Source organism: Pinus tabuliformis, chromosome 1_2, assembly GCF_031772625.1.
Source record: "Pinus tabuliformis cultivar Carrire ecotype Pingquan chromosome 1_2, CPIR1, whole genome shotgun sequence".
Classification (NCBI taxonomy): Eukaryota; Viridiplantae; Streptophyta; class Pinopsida; order Pinales; family Pinaceae; genus Pinus; species Pinus tabuliformis.
The window spans coordinates 784322856-784342350 of NC_142298.1; the positions used below are offsets into that span (position 1 = coordinate 784322856).

The 19495-nt window shown below is 40.1% G+C and overlaps 1 pseudogene; it reads right to left on the reverse strand.

Moving 5' to 3' along the window:
- Positions 1-13098: 13098 nt before the first annotated feature.
- LOC149208207 (putative beta-1,4-xylosyltransferase IRX10L pseudogene) lies at positions 13099-14038 on the reverse strand (annotated as a pseudogene).
- Positions 14039-19495: the final 5457 nt, after the last annotated feature.

A 19495-nucleotide genomic window follows, 5' to 3' on the forward strand; every position in this document is an offset into this window, starting at 1 on the left:
CTAGACATGTGGTCAACCCATCTCTGCATGCGTGGCTCGGTGGGAGAAGGCAAGTCGAGTGCAGTATACTGAGGCTGCATCAGTGGTATTTTCTCCAAGGCGAAGGTGGTCAAAATAGAACCAAATCCAAAGTTCTTCAGCTTCCCGTCCTTTACCTTGGTCAATTGACTTTTCATCTAAACAAGTACTGCATCACACCAGTTGAATACTTTCGGTTGGAGACACTCCAAGGCGTGCTGTACATAAGATCTGTTGGCAACATGAAGAGATGCACTACCGGCCATCCTACCAATAGTATACAGAATGGACCTGAGAGACCTGTCAGTAATCTCACGGATAACAACCTTGCCTTCTCTGCTCGGCTGGGAACCTTCCCTGCAATACTGACGAACATAATCTCTCACGGAGTCATTCCCCCGGGCTGAACCTGACAAAGAAATGGGGGCACCCCACCTTGACAACCCAGTCAAGAAGTAAATGTCTACGATGGTCAAGGGGATGGATTTTCCCCTAATCTGGAATACTTGGTTGATGGGATCCCAAGCATCAAGCATATACTGCAGTAAGGAGATCTGTGCTCTCATGCTCGAGATACGGAAAAACTTCAGCAGGCCACAGTTCCGCAGTGAGTTCACCATGACAGGATCATGGAGGGAAATCATGTCCTCTTCTTCATGTTCTTGTTCTCGCCATGTAAGGGACATTTTGCTCAAAGATCCCTGCAAACAAACAAGAGAAAGAGTAAGTTCCTGAATTTGATGAGAAACTGGCGAAATTTCATCAAAAAACTGTGCAAAAAGACCTGTTTTTGTGCTCAACGCAGGTAACTAGTGTTCCACCTGCGTTGAATGTCAGACTGCCTTAAGGCAGCTTGACATTCAATGCAGGTTTCGAGTGGACCACCTGCGTTGATGGCAGGGCGCCCTGGCAAAACCCCAGGTGCTCAGAAAGACTGGGAAACAGGCACAGAATGGAAAAATGAAACCATGAAAAGAAAGAGCTAGGGTTTAGCTCCTACCCGGTCCAGACGGCGCCGAGAATCGTCCATAGAATCTCCCGAAATCAGCTGGTGAAAATCAAGGGGGGAAGAGGCACCTCCAAAGCTCCAACAAACCAAGTTCAAATCAAATGGTAAAATGAGAGGTAAAAAACACTTTTTATTTGCTTTTTACGTAGTTCAAAGCAAAATATTAGGGTTTTTATCTCATGTTATGTATTTCTAACTAAGTTTGATGCAGCAATTGAGAATACAGTACTATCCTTGAAAAGAGAAAAGCTAGTTATGGTAAAAAATCAAAATTTGACTATATAAACGAGCAGTTTTAGCATAAAGTTCATGCTCGTTAAAAAATAAACGCAAGATCCGAGCAGTTTTAGCGCATAGTTCATGCTTGTTAAAAAATAAACATAAGTTTGAGCAGTGTTTTGGCGCATTCAAGCTCTTTAAAAAATGAACCCATCCCGGTAAATAACCATTGTGTATGTAACCTTATTTGCCATAAAAGCCTTGGTCGTGTTTGCACCGTCACCTCCACTTTTCATTTGGCCGATCGTTTACCTCCATATGATTGTTTACCCATTTTGAGGAACAGCTGCGAAGAGTGATTTCACCTAGCCATCCTTGTGACACTGCCGTGATTGGAAAATTCCAACCTGTACCTGGAATTAGCTGCTAACCCTGTTTATCACTCGTTCCTCAAAAGACGAATCTTCTTTAAGCTCTTTTCAACTGACTCGTAAAATATGAAAAGATTGCCGAGTTTTGGCCTTCCAGCTCTTTAAAGCGATCGGAAGAGCTATCCCTCCTCTAGATTTTAATCTTTTTGGACCTGAGGGATTATTGCACAAAAAGATCGAGCGCTTGTTTTGTTCGGCTCATTAAAAAGATCGAAAACTCATCCCTTCTGTATTGTTTTATACTTTTTCGGACTTAAGGGATTAGATGACGAAAAAGGAATTTTGGAATTAACTTTACGTACCTTTTCAGACTCTCTAAAAATGAAAAGGAACCGAATTGTCTTTGTCGTTAGACTCGTTAAAATCACTAAATAGCGACAAACTTGTCTTTAGACGAGAATGAGTTTCACTATCGCTAGGCTCGTTAAAACATAGCGATGGGCTTGCCCGAAGGGCAGGTTATAGAACAAGCATATGTTATCCTCCTCAAGCTTGACAAAAATAAAGAGGTACTGGTCAGCAATGACTGGGGAAAAATTGGGAGAAAACTAAAGAGAACTTTGATGGTAGCAGGTCGCTCTTGAACATGACACTTTTCCTCCGTACCACAATCGGGTTGGGTTGTTTCATTCACCGATAACATCACCATGGTCTCGCCATACCATCCATAATTGGGGTAATGCTACCGATCCATCGCATCAGTGTCGCCATATGTTCAAGAGAAGTCGTTCAGAAAGAGTCAACCGGGTCCCATCCACTGCCATACATTATCCTTCATCCATTCATGACCGCCACCTTGAATCATATGTCACAGATCGTTTTCACCTCCATTAAAATCATTAGCTCCATTCCGTGTCACTGATGTGGGATTCATTAAGGCCCTCCTTTGACGGATCGCTTCTTGTCGACATCAACTCATTATCCAAGAAGTTGATCTAGGAACAACCCCTTCAGTACTTTGAAGCTTGCATGCCTTAATGGCAAGTTTCTCACTTCCGGCGACAGGTATACATCAATGACCTTCGACCAGAAGATTTTGCGTGGTGTTCGACGCCAAGTCCTTTATTCACACCACGTGAATTGTACTGCAGTACCTTGAGGGTCATTATCATTATCGATGATTCCTCTCGCGCTTGTTGACGGTTTACATCATTGACCAGTAATCAAGCGATGTCTTTCCATGTTCGACTTCAGCGCAATTCTCACATGGATCGACTTGTACTTAAAGTGAAGATAGAACGAGTTTGAAGACCCAGGATCTAGTTTCATCCATCCGGGCTGCGATAGATATTCAGGAAAAATAAAGACATTTGACATGTACATCATTGCAGCAGACGATCATCCTACTCAAAGGATGATAATTTCACCAAAATTATCAGTCTACCATCAGACGGTTGTCTGTGCTATGTACAAAAATGAATTTATAAAGCTGAGCATGGGAATGCCCGCCTCAGCTAGATCATGAAAGCAGTATGAATCATAATGTATTGTATTGTATCTTATTACAGGTCTCCTCCCAGCAAATGGATGAACTTCGGACCCTCCTGGATAAAGCATTTCACCCAATAAACGGCCTCATACTTTAGGGGGCCACTGTTATAGACATTTTTGTGCCTTACAGCATTTAGCATGAAATGTCCATAATCTAAGGGATCCAAAGTCCCTAAACATGTTGTTTCTACCCCTAGAGGAACAAGGCTAACTAACCACAGCAATTCACAGAAGTTCTCCACCCGAAACAGCTCAAAAACAAGTCAATTCAGGATCATGTCAACTGCTCCACTGAGCATCTGCGCTGAATGTCAACTGCTCCACTGTCTACCTGCGTTGAATGTCAACTCCAACAAAGTATACCTGCGCTGAGCGAGTTTGGACAAGTGGCAGATTCATTTCTCAAGGTGTCAATGCCCAGGAAGCTTCCAAAGTGACACTTGCCTCAGGGAATTCGACTGGTGATGAGTAAGAGGTTCCAAATCTCCAAGTGGAAGCAAGAACCTCCAAGTGGACTCAAGAACTGAGAGAGGGAGAGGACACTAGTCAGATCTCAAGCTGACTCATCCTCTCTCCAAAATAACTATATATAGATCTCTCCTCCATGAGATCTAGAGGCTGGAATTTTGTTATTGCAAAGAATTGCTGTTGGTTTGAGACTGGATCATTGGGTGCTTAATGCTTTGAAGGGAGCTAAAGAAGGAATTCCATTCTGCTGGGAAGGAGATGCTGGATTGGAGCCCTCTGGGTTGTATCTCTTCCTGAACCTTGTTATCAATCAATAAAGCTATCTTGGTTTTCTCCTATATACTGGTGTATTTGTATGATTGCATTAGTGTATTTGATTTACTTCTAATCCTGAATCATTTATGAATATGAATATTTGCCTTTGTGTTGTGTTCTTCTCTTGTCGCAAGTAGCTATTCTCTTGTCACAGGTAGCTGTTCTCTTGTGATCTCGCGGAAATCAAGTAGCTGTTCTCTTGGATGAACGAGGAGGCAAGTAGCTGTGAACACCCAAAGAGAAGAGGATCTAGATCGAGGGACAAACGGAAGACACCGGTAAGTCCATTGATCTCCCCTCTTTCACATTTCATAAAGGAAAGAACCAGAGTAGCTGTATCTGTTTGTTGCTAAGGCACTGTCACACCTTAGGTGGATAGGATCGTCTTGCATAGGCATTTTTCCCCACAACACCCCGGACTACAAGGCTTTAGACCACCAATTACTCACAGTTTGAGGATTAAGTGAACATGGAGAATACTGACCACACCAGCAGATGCACAAGACCATGTGATGGCTGGCTGCAACCAGTAAAGAGGTCTGCAAATCTATTTCCTAATGCACAGACAGGATGACAGCTCTCTGGCACTAAGTAAACAGAAACCTGCATAGCACATTCAATGATACATACTAGATTCTAACACAGAGGTGGGATGACAACCCCTCTAATGCTAAACATCAAGAGCACATGAAAAATACATAACAGGCACAGCCTAGAACAGAGTAGAAATGGAAAGTGAGCAATTAACAACAAAAGAAGCTTGTATTAGCTGAAAATGAAGACCAGACGCTGCAAGTATCACAGTAGTTACAGTCTCCAGAAGTTGAACCTTACATCAAAATAACAACCATCAACCCTGCTTACATCTGTGTTCTGGGTATATATAGAGTTTGATTACAAAAATGCTCTGCTATCCTATGCGTGGAGGGGTCATAATGGACCACCAACCACATTAACTATCTAAAATGGGTCTCTGCTGCAATCTGCCTGCTTTAATGAACAAAATTGGCCTTTTATGCTGCTCAGTTGTCCTTCTTGAACAGGTGGAGTGTTGTATAGAAGAAGTTCCATAACTGATAAATTTTGTAATCTGCTCAAGGCTGTCCTTTTTTCTTCTTGGCCATTCTTCTTGTTAAATGCATTCGTTGGGGAGTAACTGCACCGGGTACCTAGATGCAGGCCACCTTCGTCCTTCGGGAGTCTGGAATGGCTATGGATGAGGACCGTGTGGGCGAACTGAGGGGGAAGATAAACCGTTGGATCGCGCAGATCAACGACAGGAAATAGTTGGCGAGGGATATCGGGCGGAAGCGGGGCAGAGTGATTATGGGTCGTTGGATCATATGGATGGACGGCGGAGATTGATTTGCAGGAGCTACCGGGAGATACAGGAGCGGGACAATCACAGGTCATTGGATCTCGGGTGGCAAGATCCAACAGTGATCGGGCGGAGGATGTGCACGAGGGTTAGCGAGCGGGGAGAGCAGTTTTGGTGGTGAGGAGTATTCCCCGCACCGCTTTCGGAGGATGGCGGTAAAGTTACAATGGTCAGCGATCATAGTCATTGCGTGACACGTGGAAGATGTGACGGGAGGGAAACCGCTTTCCCCGCGCATTATCATGTGGTTAAGTTACGGGCGCGGGACGAGCGATCACCGTTGGATCTCACGGTGGATGTGATTGACAGTGGAGGAAATCCCAGAGATCCTGAGTCTAGAATTTTGTATCTTGTAAGGAAGTGTTGCTGGTTTCTTGGTGTAACATGATAGTGTTGGGTGATCTAAGCTTTTCATGAGGTGAAGAAGGGCTTTCTTGCTGAGAGGATGACGCTGGGTCAGAACAATTGGTTGTAATCCTCTTTGCTATTCTTGATTATTAATAAAGCTATTCAAGTTTTCCTCCACATTCTTGTATGATTGATGATATATGCATTTTTGTGGTCAATATATATTTGGTCCTATATTGTTTATGATGGTAGATCTATGTTCTTGGATAGTGTTATGCTGCTTTGATTCTACAGGTGCTATTTGAAGCTGGGTAGACGAGGAAGCGAGTGGAAAAGATCTACCAGAAGGGAGAGGAATCAAGCAAGGAGACAAGCGCAAGACAGAGGTTTGTCTCCTTCTTTCCCCTCTTATCTACTTCTCATAAAGGAAAACAAAAGTGGTTTTAGTTTGTTTGTTTCTAAGGTAGCTACCAGCCTTAGTGGGACTAGCAGCTCTGCATAGACACTAGATTTCCCGATAACAAAATGGCGACTCCATTGGGGAGCGAATAGATTGCTTGTTTATCTATATTTGTTTGTTTTATAAACTTACAGACAGAGCCTGAAGTCAAGCCAGCTAGCCTTCGAACTGCATTTTCTATGCAAGTGCAAAGTAGATCAATGATGCTTCAGTCTATCTCCGGGTTTTGTTTATGAACTGAACAATCGATTTACAAGCTCTCTAATTGCCCTTGTGGTGGCTCTAGTAACATCCTTAGATCTACCCCTGTGATTTATTTACTGATGACCACTTGCTCGGCCTAAATCCCTAAACTGTGCTGCAAACTATGATCAAGAACTGGATCAAAAGTCTCGCACTGTACCATCGCACCCTCTCTTCAAGGATCTCAGTATGCATCGCACTTCCCGTGTGCTGTAGGTGGGATGCATATTGGAATCCCTGTGTAACAGGTGAACTGATCAGAAAGGGATAATTTTGCCTGCAGACTTTGGTTTTTTCACTCTTTTCAGCTCTATTCAGGAGTTTTGCTGTCTGTAGTCAGTATACCTTTGTTGGAAACCCCCTTCCTTGCCATTATTCTGCCTCTATTGTGCAAAGAACTGTAAATGTTTTTATGTATTGTGATCCATTTTCAGTTCTCTTTTACAAAGAAGTAGCGTAATTGAACTATCGTTTCTTGATTTGGAAGTGTCACAAGTGTCGCTTTCAGTCATAGAAGAGAATCTGATTGTTCTTGATAGTTGATTACACTGTTACTCTTGTATTTGATTGGAATTAATAGTTTTTCAAGTGTCGAAAGTAAGTTTTCAATACCAAATCATAAAGTGTCATCATTGTCTTCATTTTGTCTTGAAAAGAAACTTGTTAGTAATGTCGTTTTGAAAAATAATTCAGATTTGCGCTTAGCTTTCTTTTTATCATTCACACATTAAGAAGGCTGAAAACAAATACATGCATGTGCATTTGCATTTAGCCTGTTTGTTGGTTTGATTTAGGACAGTGCATATAGTTTGTGCTCTCTGCTCTATGTTGAAAGAATATCATCTCTCTTTCCTTAGTAGCTAGGGTTTTCATTGCAAAAAGAAGATTAAGTGATTGTTTATCATCTTAGATTGCATTTTAGGAATTGTATATCTACATCACGCGGTGAACCTAAAAGGCACATTTCTTAAGCAATATCCACTGTAAAATAAATTTAATGAATCTAAAAACGCTTTGGAACCTAACGCACAACATTTAGAAGTCTAGGCTAGAGACGTATTCCGGCGTCGTAAAGCCTGGTAACTGTTTTTTTCATTGCTGGTTGGGTGATTCCTCCACTTTGAGACGATAAGTGCCAGTCTTGACTTGTGCTCCCACGTACCGTCGAGTATATATTGGGAGACCACAATAGGCTTTATCCTTTATCCATAGGAAGCAACGTCTGTCGCTCTATCGATCGCAATGCACTGAACATAGCATTCGGGAAGATTGACTGCCGTACCATAAAAAGTATTCTGCAGTTTTGCGATTGGTTTGGTAATCCCTCTGTCTAGATTTCCAGAGTAGTCTCTTTCGTTCCTTTTCAGACTCCTTAAAGGAAAAGGTCCATCTGAGCACTTGTCACTTCAAGCTCATTAAAAATCGAAGGCGACTAGAGTCATCTTTTGTTTTTTCTCGACTCTTAAAAATTGAAAAAACAAGTTGTGTCAAAGCATCTAAAATTTATTTTAATCGGAATAAACATCACCTTTCCTACGTTGGTCTTAGGTTGAGAAAAATGGAGTCCACCAACCAAGGATTCCCCCTTGGAGGAAATCCTAGTCCTTTCTCCTCTTGGGGAGATGTTGGTGCACCCCATATGGCCACATTGTCGCTTCCAGGATTGACAATCGGCTTGCCCGTATGGCTCTTCTCAACCTCTGTCCTTCAGAACACCATGATTCCTGAACAATCAAATCAACAACTAAACGATACTAGAGTTTCCCCCAACCTTCTACTTCGTCCAATTCTCCCTCTCCTCCTTCCTCTTCACTTGATGAAGCTGGTAAAGCCAAAAATCAAGTAACCAAGAAGAATAAGGAGAAGAAGAAGAAAGAGAAGATGAAGAAAGAGAAGAAGAAGAAGGAGCCAAAGGCGAAAAAGGGTAACCAGGCATCGTCTAGCGAATATCCACACACTTCACCGTCCAGGCCTAAATCGCCATGTGTCATTTGCAAAGGATACCACTATCATCGAGATTGTCCTTGCATCCCTCGGATCTTAAGGGATTGGTCTCCTCGTTTGCACAATCCGGTGTCATCAACCTCTGATGATCATGTTGAAAATACATCGTCAACTAGTGAAAGTGAAGCCCCTGGACAAAAAGGAAAATGTAAATTTCCTTGTAAACTGTGTGAAGGCAATCACGCCATCCACCGTTGTCCCTTCTTAGACGAGGCTAAAAGAGTTTTGGACGACCGTCCAGTTTCACCGTTACGACTTCCTCCTGGATATAAGAAACTCTTGCCGAGTCCATCACTAATTGAAAATCCGATTGACATGCCATTGTGGTCGGCCGAAGCATCTATCATTGAAGATAAACCATCTGAATCCACACCAAATGAAAGCCAAAAGGTCGAGGCGGCAGTTGACCCGGTCTTACCTTCAGAGGATCCATCTTCAGATGATACAACCACCGGAGAGAACAAGAACGACACCGTCCAAATTCTCTTCGTAAGCACAGACTCCGATGAACATGGGAGCAGTCTACCCGTTCCTTTACCGCAGGAAGGAAGTTCGTTAGAGTCATATCCGGCCGTCTATTCGGTCCCACCTCCAAGCAACCTAGTTGTTTTCTTCGATTGGAATCTACTAGGCAGACCCCGCTTACCGGCTAGTGTACCATTTCGAATCATTGCTCAAATATATAGAATGGTCATGGCCGGTACCATCATAGATGAAGGGGCTTCTGCGAGTATCCTTTCCTCAACTGCTTGGAAAGCGCTTGGTTCGCCATCGCTTTTGCCTGAAATGAGAAATCTAACAGGCTTTGACAAAGGAACCAGTCGATCATTAGGGATCCTTCCCAATGTGCTGATAACATTGAGAAGGAAAACCGTTCACATGAACGTAATGGTAGTCCAAGGACCCCTAGATTATAATCTACGCCTTGGACATGACTATATTTATTACATGGGAGCCATTGTCTCCTCACTCTTTAGAGTAATGTGTTTTCCGCATGAAGGAAGAGTGGTTAAGCTCATAGACCAGCTTTCATTCCCCGGTTCACACATAGCAAATAGTCAAATACCATCCCTGAATGGTCTTTTCACGCAAGGAATGTCTCATCAATCCCCAGTCCGTCCTCCAGATGAGCGCGAGTGATTCAGAGGACATGATTGAAACCCAGGGGGCATGCACCCTGGCCTGTTTTGACAGGAAAACCTTGGGTATAGGGTAGGTTTCCGCGAAGGATATATGACTAGTTTATGAGATTAGACTGGAATAAGATTCCTTCGTCAAAGTTATGTGAGTGGAGCCAGTTGCACCACTCACCTTTGTTTATTTCGGTAGACATCGCCGAGGAAGTGTTTTGTCTGAAGTATGGATAGAATAGTCTTTGGTAACCCGGAAATTTTTCGCTATACCTCGGGGCATGCAAACATTTTGGCGTGCAAGCGAAGAGCGACCATTTATTTTTTAAATTTGTAGGTCCTCTAACCCTTTAAACTCATAGGATTGGTCGTTTCCTAACTTGCATAAAGAAAGGATGCGGGGCAAAGCTTTGAAAAATTTCCATTTTAAATGAGACATCCTTATTATATGACTGGATCGAGCAGTTTTAATGCGGAATTCAAGCTCGTTAAAAAATAAACATAAGCAATGAGCAAATGTTCCCCCAGAGTTTAAGCTCATTCAAAAATGAACCAATTTCCGGTAAATAACCATCGTGAATTCATTATCATCAGCCTTTTAAGCCTTGGTCGTGTTCTCATCATCACCTCCACTCTGTATTGGCTGATCATTCACCTCCATTTGATTGTTTACCCTTTTTGAGGAACCGCTGCGAAGAGTGATCCTGTTAGCCATCCTTGTGACACTGCTGTGATTGGAAAATTCCAAACCTTACCTGGAATCAGCTGCTACCCAAATTTATCACTCGTTCCTCAAAAAACGAGTCTCCTTTAAGCTCTTTTCAACTGACTCGTAAAATATGAAAAGATTGCCGAGTAATTGGCCTCTCCAGCTCGTTAAAGTGACCATAAATGCTATCCATCCTTTAGATTTTAATCTTTTTGGACTTGAGGGATTATTACACAAAAAGATTGAGCGCTTGTTTTGTTCGGCTCATTAAAAGTATCAAAAATTCATCCCTTTTGTATTGTTTTATACTTTTTCGGACTCAAGGGATTATATGATGAAAAAGGATTATTGGAGTTTTCTTTACGTCCCTTTTCAGACTCTCTAAAATTGAAAAGGACCGAGTTTCACTATCACTAGGCTCATTAAAACATAGTGATGGGTTTTCCCGAAGGGAAAATTATAGAACAAGCATATGTTATCCTCCTCAAGCTTGACAAAAATAAAGAGGTACTGGTTAGCAATGACTGGGGAAAAATTGGGAAGAAAACTTGAAGAAACTTTATTGGTAGCAAGTCGCTCTTGAACATGAAACTTTCACTCCGCATTCGAGTCGGGTTGGGTTGTTCCGTTCACTGGTCGTATCACCATGGGTCCATCACACCATCCATATTTTGGGTTAACGCTACCAATCCATCATGTCAGTGTCGCCGATATGTTCAAGAGAAGTCGCTCAGAGAATTCACCTGTGTCTCATCCACTGCAATACACTTACGCTCCATCCTTTCATGACCGCCACCCTGAACCTTATGTCGTCAGATCGTTTTCACCTCCATTAAAATCATTTGCTCCATTCCGTGTCATTGATGTGGGATTCACTAAGGCCCTCCTATGACGGATTGCCTCTTGTCGACATCAGCTCATTATCTAGGAAGTCGATCTAGGAACAACCCTTTCAGTACTTTGAAGCTTGCATGCCTCAATGGCAAGTTTCTCACTTCCAGCAACAGGTTTACATCAATGGCCTTCGACTGAAAGATTTTGTGTGGTGTTCGACGCCAAGTCCCTTATTCACACCACGTGAATTGTACATGTAGTACCTTGAGGGTCATCATCATTATCGGCGATTCCTCTCGCACCTGTTAACAGCTTACATCATTGGTTGGTAATTAGGTGATGTCTTTCCATGTTCAACTCCAGAACATCTCTCACATGGATCGACTTGTACTTTGAGTGAAGATTGAATGAGATTGAAGACCCCGGATCTAGTTTCATCCATCCGGGCTGCGATATATATTCAAGAAAATAAATACATCAAATGTACATCATTACTGCACAGATAATCATCCAATCCAAGGTATGATGGCTCTACCAGAATCATCAGTCTGCACTTAGACGATTGTTTGTCTTATGTACATGAAAATGAATTTATAAAGCTGAGCATGGGAATGCCCGCTTCAGCTAGATCATGAAAATATTATGAAGATAATGTATTTTATTGTATCTTATTACAGGTCACCTTCCAGCTTGAAAAAACTTCGGATCCTCATGATAAAGCATTTCACACGACATCAAAAGATTAACGACCTCATGCTTTAGGGGGCAACTGTTATAGACATTTTTGGGCACTGCAACCCCAATGATAAATGTCCATAAACCAAGGGCTCTTAAGTCCCTAAAATTTTTGTTCCAACCCCTAAAAGAACAAGGTCAGCTGATTACATCATCTCCCAGAAGTTCTCCATGAAAAACTACTCAGAACTAGTCAAAACTGGACCATCTCACCTGCTCCATGGTCAAAGTGTACTGCATCCCACCTAAATGCACATGGGAGGTGTGATGCATACTGAAAATCCCTTCTATGGGGTGCGATGGGCGAGAGTGGACAAATGGCAGGGTCAATCTGTGAGGTGGAGGATCATGGAATCTTCCAGAAACTTCTCCTGTGACACCTGCCTCTCTGCATTCGCCCAGGGATGAGTAAGAGATCATCAATCTCCAAGTGGAATCAAGAACTATCAAAGAGAGGACACTAATCAAATCTCAAAAGCTGACTCACCCCCCTTGCAAACATCTATATATGGATCCCTCATCCCAGAGATCCTGAGGCTGGAATTTTGTATCTTGTAAGGAAGTGCTGCTGGTTTCTTGGTGTAACATGATAGTGTTGGGTGATCTAAGCTTTTCATGAGGTGAAGAAGGGCTTTCTTGCTGAGAGGATGACGCTGGGTCAGAACAATTGGTTGTAATCCTCTTTTCTATTCTTGATTATTAATAAAGCTATTCAAGTTTTCCTCCACATTCTTGTAAGATTGATGATATATGCATTTGTGTGGTCAATATATATCTGGTCCTATATTGTTTATGATGGTAGATCTATGTTTTTGGATAGTGTTATGCTGCTTTGATTCTACAGGTGCTCTTTGAAGCTGGGTAGATGAGGAAGCGAGTGACAAAGATCTATTAGAAGGGAGAGGAATCAAGCAAGGATCCAAGCGCAAGACAGAGGTTGGTCTCCTTCTTTCCCCTCTTATATACTTCTCATAAAGGAAAATGAAAGTGGTTTTAGTTTGTTTGTTTCTAAGGTAGCTACCAGCCTTAGTGGGACTAGCAGCTCTGCATAGACACTAGATTTCCCGATAACATTATTACTCTGAGATCTTCACTGTACAGCATCGAGGATCTAAAATTAGGATATGACTTGTAAAAATCTAACCACAGCTATAGTACAATGTTAGTAATTCTTAAAATTAGTATACAAAGGAAACTTATATGTTGTCTGAACATAACTTATAAATGATAAGCTACAAAAGAATATAATGGTTATTGCCTTAAAACTCATCTTGAGGTGTTAAGTGAAGGTACATTGGCAATTTGATTACACAATGTGTATATGATACCAGGGCTTTAGATCACCAGGAGGGCCTGTTGTCCAGTTCAAAATATTTTGATTAGGTTTCAAGTAAATACTGCTATCATGAGGCAATTTGCGGGCTAGACCATTCAAAATCTGATGGAAGGCATCTCCTGGTTGAGCAGGTTGCTGAAACAGCATGGCCTGCTTCATGGCAGGATTAGCGAGCAATCGTTGCTTCCTCAATATAACCTCTGGTGGAATAGATGTAAGAATAGTGTCCAGGTTAGGTACATCTTTTTCAGCTACAAACACCCCAATTTCTTCCCAGGGTATGGCATCGGCAAAAGGTAGCACAATATCATCGGCTATAATGATTGGAATACAACCGAATATCACTCCAGGGAGCCCATCCCAATGGACACAGACAAAAAATGGCTCGTTGCATGTCCTCGTAATAAGTAGCAGGGTGCTTAGTAGAAATTTCAAAAAGAGGGTTGTCTTTAAAATTCTCCCATACCGATGCTCGTGCACCCCTTGCATAGTAACCCCCTTCTGGATCATTGCCCACATCATAAAATAGACCATGAAAGTAAACAACTATTGACCGAGGAGTGATGGGAGGTATCAAGTGTGCCTGCATCTTTTGTGGATGAGCATAAGGTGGAACTGTGATTGATCCTTCCTTCAAGCAGACATGGTATCACTGTCCAAATGTCTGAACCAGTGTGGCCCGCTACAGCAATGGAAAAATACCTCTCTCAATAGCTTTCTCTTCTTGGTAGTGGAAGCATGCACCAAAATCATGTGGCACCACAAAGAAATGATCTGCCCCTTCAGTGCGATTCCAATATGGCCAATTAGTGGAAATGTACTGAATAGCACTTCTCATCATTCGGGGAGATTTAAAGGGCAATGGCAACCCATTTGGAGTGAGATCACACATAGTATACACCAGAGTATAAAACCAGCAAAAATTAGAGGAATAGAGGATGAGGAGGAGGCGTCAATTGCTCGAAATAGGTTTTTTTGTGCTTTTCCTATTTCTATCCATTGTTTCTGCTTTTGGGTAGAAACAATAGGAGCACCAGCAGTCTGAGCGCATTGCTGGCAGTGTTGGCGATGTTTTGGAGGATGACCTTAGTTGGGAGATTGAAAGTGTTCATTTATGAGTTACCCAGTAAATACAACAGGAAGATTTTGGCTAAAGATCCCAGATGCCTTACCCATATGTTTGCCACTGATATCATTATGAACCAATTTTTTCTTTCCATCCCTGTCTATACTTTGAATCTGGAGGAGGCTGATTGGTAAATACAAGAGAATACAGGGCCTGTGAGAAGCTAAGCAGAGAAGGGCAAGCGATCACATTGATGCACTTAATGATACACATGGCAGTGATAAAAAAAGTTCTAGATTTCTGATAAAATGGAAAAAAAATCATTAAATTAGTCTTAAATGGAATCAGTTCCACATAATTTTTATAATAAAATGCTTACAAGTAATTATGAGGGTTATAAACTCTTTTAGTGGAGATTTGGGTCTAGTGGGTTTTGGGTCCATATTTTGAATCTGGCTCTGATACCACGTGTGAAGACCCAACTATAGGTCCTCTAACTACTACTACACTCATTCAAATAAATTTCACTAATTTTCATAACAAGGAAAATTTTAGGTTTATAAAACATCATAAGCATGAACATAAATTAATTTAATCTACAACATGTATAACTTGTAACAATTTATCTGCAACATGTATAGCTTATAATAATTTATATAAGTAAAATAAATGACTGAATACCCAACTGGATTTTCCTCCCAGCCAACTGGGAAGTAATTCCTAGCCCAAGAAATTTCCACAGGTTCCCTAGCCCTCCGAGCCCAGGTCCAACTAGATGTAGTGTGTCCAAGTTTAACAAACACTCTCCAAATCCAAGTTTGATCTCCTTCCTCTTTCTCCACATCCCTCCTCCAAAAAAAAAATCCTCCCAAATAGAACCAAACCAAGAGCAAGACCAAGGATCCCCCCTCCTCTCATCATCCTTCCCCTTTTATGCCTCTTCCTCCCATCCACATCAACCATCTATTATTAATGTCATAACTACCCCCTCATCCTTGCATTTGACTTTTCTTACCATATCTTCTCCCAAGTAAATTTGAGAGGACATTTTGGGGATAAGATATGGATATTTAATTTGGTAATTAAATGGGGAGGACAATATCTTCTCCTAAGTAAATTGTGAGGACATTTTTGGGATAAGATATGGATATTTAATTTGGTAATTAATTGGGGAGGACCATATCTTCTCCCAAGTAAATTTGAGAGGACATTTTGGGGATATGGATATTTGAATTGGAATAATGGAAGGAGACCATATCCTATCCAAGATTAAATTTGAGAAAACAAGTTGGGAATTGAATAATAAGAATAATAAATTTTATATCAGTAAATAAAAATTACAGTTTCACAAATGAAGGTATTTACCAATATATCTTGATAATTATAATTCAATATTTTTAGGTAATTTAAACACTAATAAAATTCACATGATAAGATTAAGTGGGGCATTACATATAACCACTCTCTTAAGCCTTTCTCCCAGCGGTTGTGGCTTGGACTAGGAGAAACTTTCTCTGCTCAAAACAAAACTTGGCAAAACTTCTTCAACAACATCAGATGGTTATTCATGTCCAAAATCCTTCCTTCAACAGTCAAGTACTGGGTGTTAATATCTCATGAAGTGTTTCTCCATTTGAATGAGAAGCCCCTTCAATCATCACAATCAACCTCTCTATCATAATTTTATCACGCTACAAAAAACTGTTAGATCACAAACTATGTCAGGTTCTTAAACATATATCATAACAAGTCACCATCATGTTATCAAACATTCATCAATTGTTAGTGTCATTTAAGAGTATCTTCATACTTCAAGGATCATAATAATCAAGTCAGGGCTTCCAATTCTACCACATGTCATATTTACTAATATTTACCAATATCAACAAGAGAATCAATCTTATTGTCACACATTAATTATGCTTATCTCAAGCATTAACAACAATATCAAGATATAATATATCAAAAGAAATGTGCTAGATTTATTTATGAGATCAAGAAATCCATCATGTCTAAAATGAAAGATGCTAGCTGAATATCAAGAGCACCAATATATATCACATGTACCATAAATCAAACTTACTTTCATATTCTTGTCATACCTTAGGGCTTACCTTGCCATCCAATATTGCAGCTTACATACCTTATAATATTCATGCACCTTTGCAGCTTGTGACACTTATTTTTCATTGACAGTTGTAGCTCTTCTCTTCCTACACTAGTTGTATTTTCCTGCACCACAAATGATCCTCGAGAAGGATCCACTTATCACATCTCATCAAGAGGTTAGAAGTAACCACATACTCAAACGTTCATGCAGGAAGCAATAATCAAATCAGTAATCATAAACAAGAATATGATCACAAAGAGGTAACATAAATCTAAAAGGTACTTATCTTTAACGAGAGGAGATCAACTCCTTCCTGAACCTACTTGCCTTCAATATATTTCAACCAACTTCTTCATCAACTAGGCCTAATTGAGACTATCCCATCTAGGGTTACATCAATTTTGTCACAAGTGCTAGAGCATATTCACACTAATCATGCTATAAAACTCAAGCCATTATTTTTTCCTAGGGTTTCTTCCAAACCCTAATCTCATTATATCCATCAAACCCTAATAACCAAAATACCTTAGATTTCCTTCAAACCCTAACATTCTTTTAGATCACATCCATCTTCCCTTGCTTCCATTGAAGGTGTCTTCTCAGGGGTGATCTCAATGACATTTCTTCATCCAAATCTAATCCCATGTTAAATTTTCTTAAGGCCATATTGATTTTTGCTTTAGATAATTGTATTTCTTCATTTGCATATTAAATTTACCCCGCAACACCATATCATTATTCATTTTTACAACACTATTTAGAAATATATGCAATTATATAGAAAGAACAATATCATCATCAATGCAACGGAACATAAAGGAACAATAGAATAAAAACATTCACACATAGATCCACCATGATTGGATAGAGACTAGGGCAAAACCTACTACAGGGAAAACCCTTTCAAATTCTTCTTCTTATTGGATTTTCATTGAATGATCAACAAAGAGAAGGTACAATGATCCATATCTTCAACCATAAACTTATCCAACAAAATTCAACTAAACAACATCCATGAGATGAACCCAACAATGCTAATAATCAAAACCTTACTTCAAAAGCCTACAATCAACGGTCACTGTCTGCGGTCAACTGATTAAACAAAACCCTAGGTTCCAATCATACACAGAGAGTGATGTGCATGCTGTTGAAACCTTCCAACCACACGCATGCGCCTGTGTGCCTACGGTTATAACTAAAAATTATTTGTGACAAGCCTGCGGTCTAAAACCAAAACCCTAGCACACATGTAAGCTCCAGACCCTAAAATCTCAAACCTTTGCAAGTGAACTTCCACGAACCATCTCAGACCTGTGTGAGACAAACCAAAGAAATAATAAAAATGATCATAATGATATCCAAATGAGGGTCACTTGACTTGTACTTATAGCCATCTGTTAGGTCCCTATAATACTAGTGATTACCCCATTCCTATTGTAGTTGTATCCCTTATTAATATTTTTGTGCCCCTATTGTCCCCATATTGTTATTACTGTGCCCCATAGAATCCCTCTATTGTTATTTTTGTGGCTTCATATTATTATTGTTAGGTCGGCTGGGTTATATTGTGACTATTTAGAATCCTATATATAGAAAGGAGGTTTTGTCATTTGAATCATCGAAGAATTGTTCATTTGTGTAATGTAAAGGAGGTTGCCCCCTCGAAGAGGATGACTTCTAAGGCGTTCAACTATCTTTTCTATCTTTTTGTGAGCTGGTTTCATAACACTATCCATGGGTGTCCAATTTCTCTTTTGGGCCGACCTGTCATTTTGTGCACATATGAGCTTTTATTCAAAAATACACTTTCCCTTGTCCAAATTGAGCGCTTCAATAGTCAGAATTGGTCCTCTCAAAAGAGGAATCTAGTTCTATGATTTGAATTTGTCACTGAGATGCCAAAAATTAACATTGAAAAACATACAACGTATACATCTACTTGGTTTTGGTAGAGGTACTTGTGAGAAAGAGTGCAATAAATTAAATTGTTATTGTCGTTCAAATTTAATCATGGTTCAAACTAAGTGTCAATTTCATGTTTGAAGAGGTATGTCTGTGCTAAAATGGAAGCTCTCATTTGAATATGGATGACTAGTGTAGACCAACATGAATAAAATGATTTACTGTCCAAGTTCTGTTAATATAATTCACTTGTCTTACGACGAAACCCGACGTGGAAATCAATCATAGGGCAACCCCAACATTAGGTGAAATAGATTGAGTGGTTTCCATTTTCAATTCAACATGAAGAAATCTATGATAAGATTGAGTACAGGTAATGAAGATCTCGTGTGTTGCCTTCAAGAAGAGGCTACTATCGGTAATAGGTGAATTTTTAGTAGATAATCTATGCTATGGAGAAGTGTAGTTTTGAAAGAGACTGTCATGTGGTGATTTGAGTACAAACCTGAGTATGACAAGGTGAAGAGGAGCCCGCAAAATTTATGCCTATTGTAGATTTTGGGAATATTTTAAGACTTTGATGTCCAAAAAAGGTGAAACAATTAAACTTTCTCATAACTCTCAAATTTTAAGATATTCTCAAAATCTACAATGGACATAAAGAGAGGCCGAGGATCCCACTTGTTACAGATGCATGAGTCATTTGTAGAGAAAAGAGATGGCTAGGGAAGTCATTGTCATGTGCATTTTTAATGCTTTGTCGTAATCTAAGTCCCATTCAAACTCAAATCGGAGCATAATTTTAAGTGTCCATGTGGAGTGGAAATATATATTTCAAAATGAGTAGATTACAAACGAAAGGGAGCTATTGCAGATAAATTTAAATTATGGGATTGGAGCAGAGATGCAATAGTAGTGCAATGGTTGGGCATACCATAATCATCGAAGAATATATCTGAATTTTGTTGTTAATATATATATATATATATATATATATATATATATATATATATATATATATATATATATATATATATATATATATATATATCTATATATTATACAAAGCAATCGAAAATTCGTGCGATATTGGAGAGTATTGATGAGCCGAGAATGAATCACCCAATCAGGAATAGCAAGAAACGATTACAAAAAATGTAGTGTGTCTCAACATGTATAGAAGATGGGAATGACTAAGGAAAAAACTAAACGAAGATCAAGCCGACAAGAAAATTGCAATTTCCTATCAGAAAATCATGTTTCTCTAGTGATTAAAGCAAAGCTTGAGA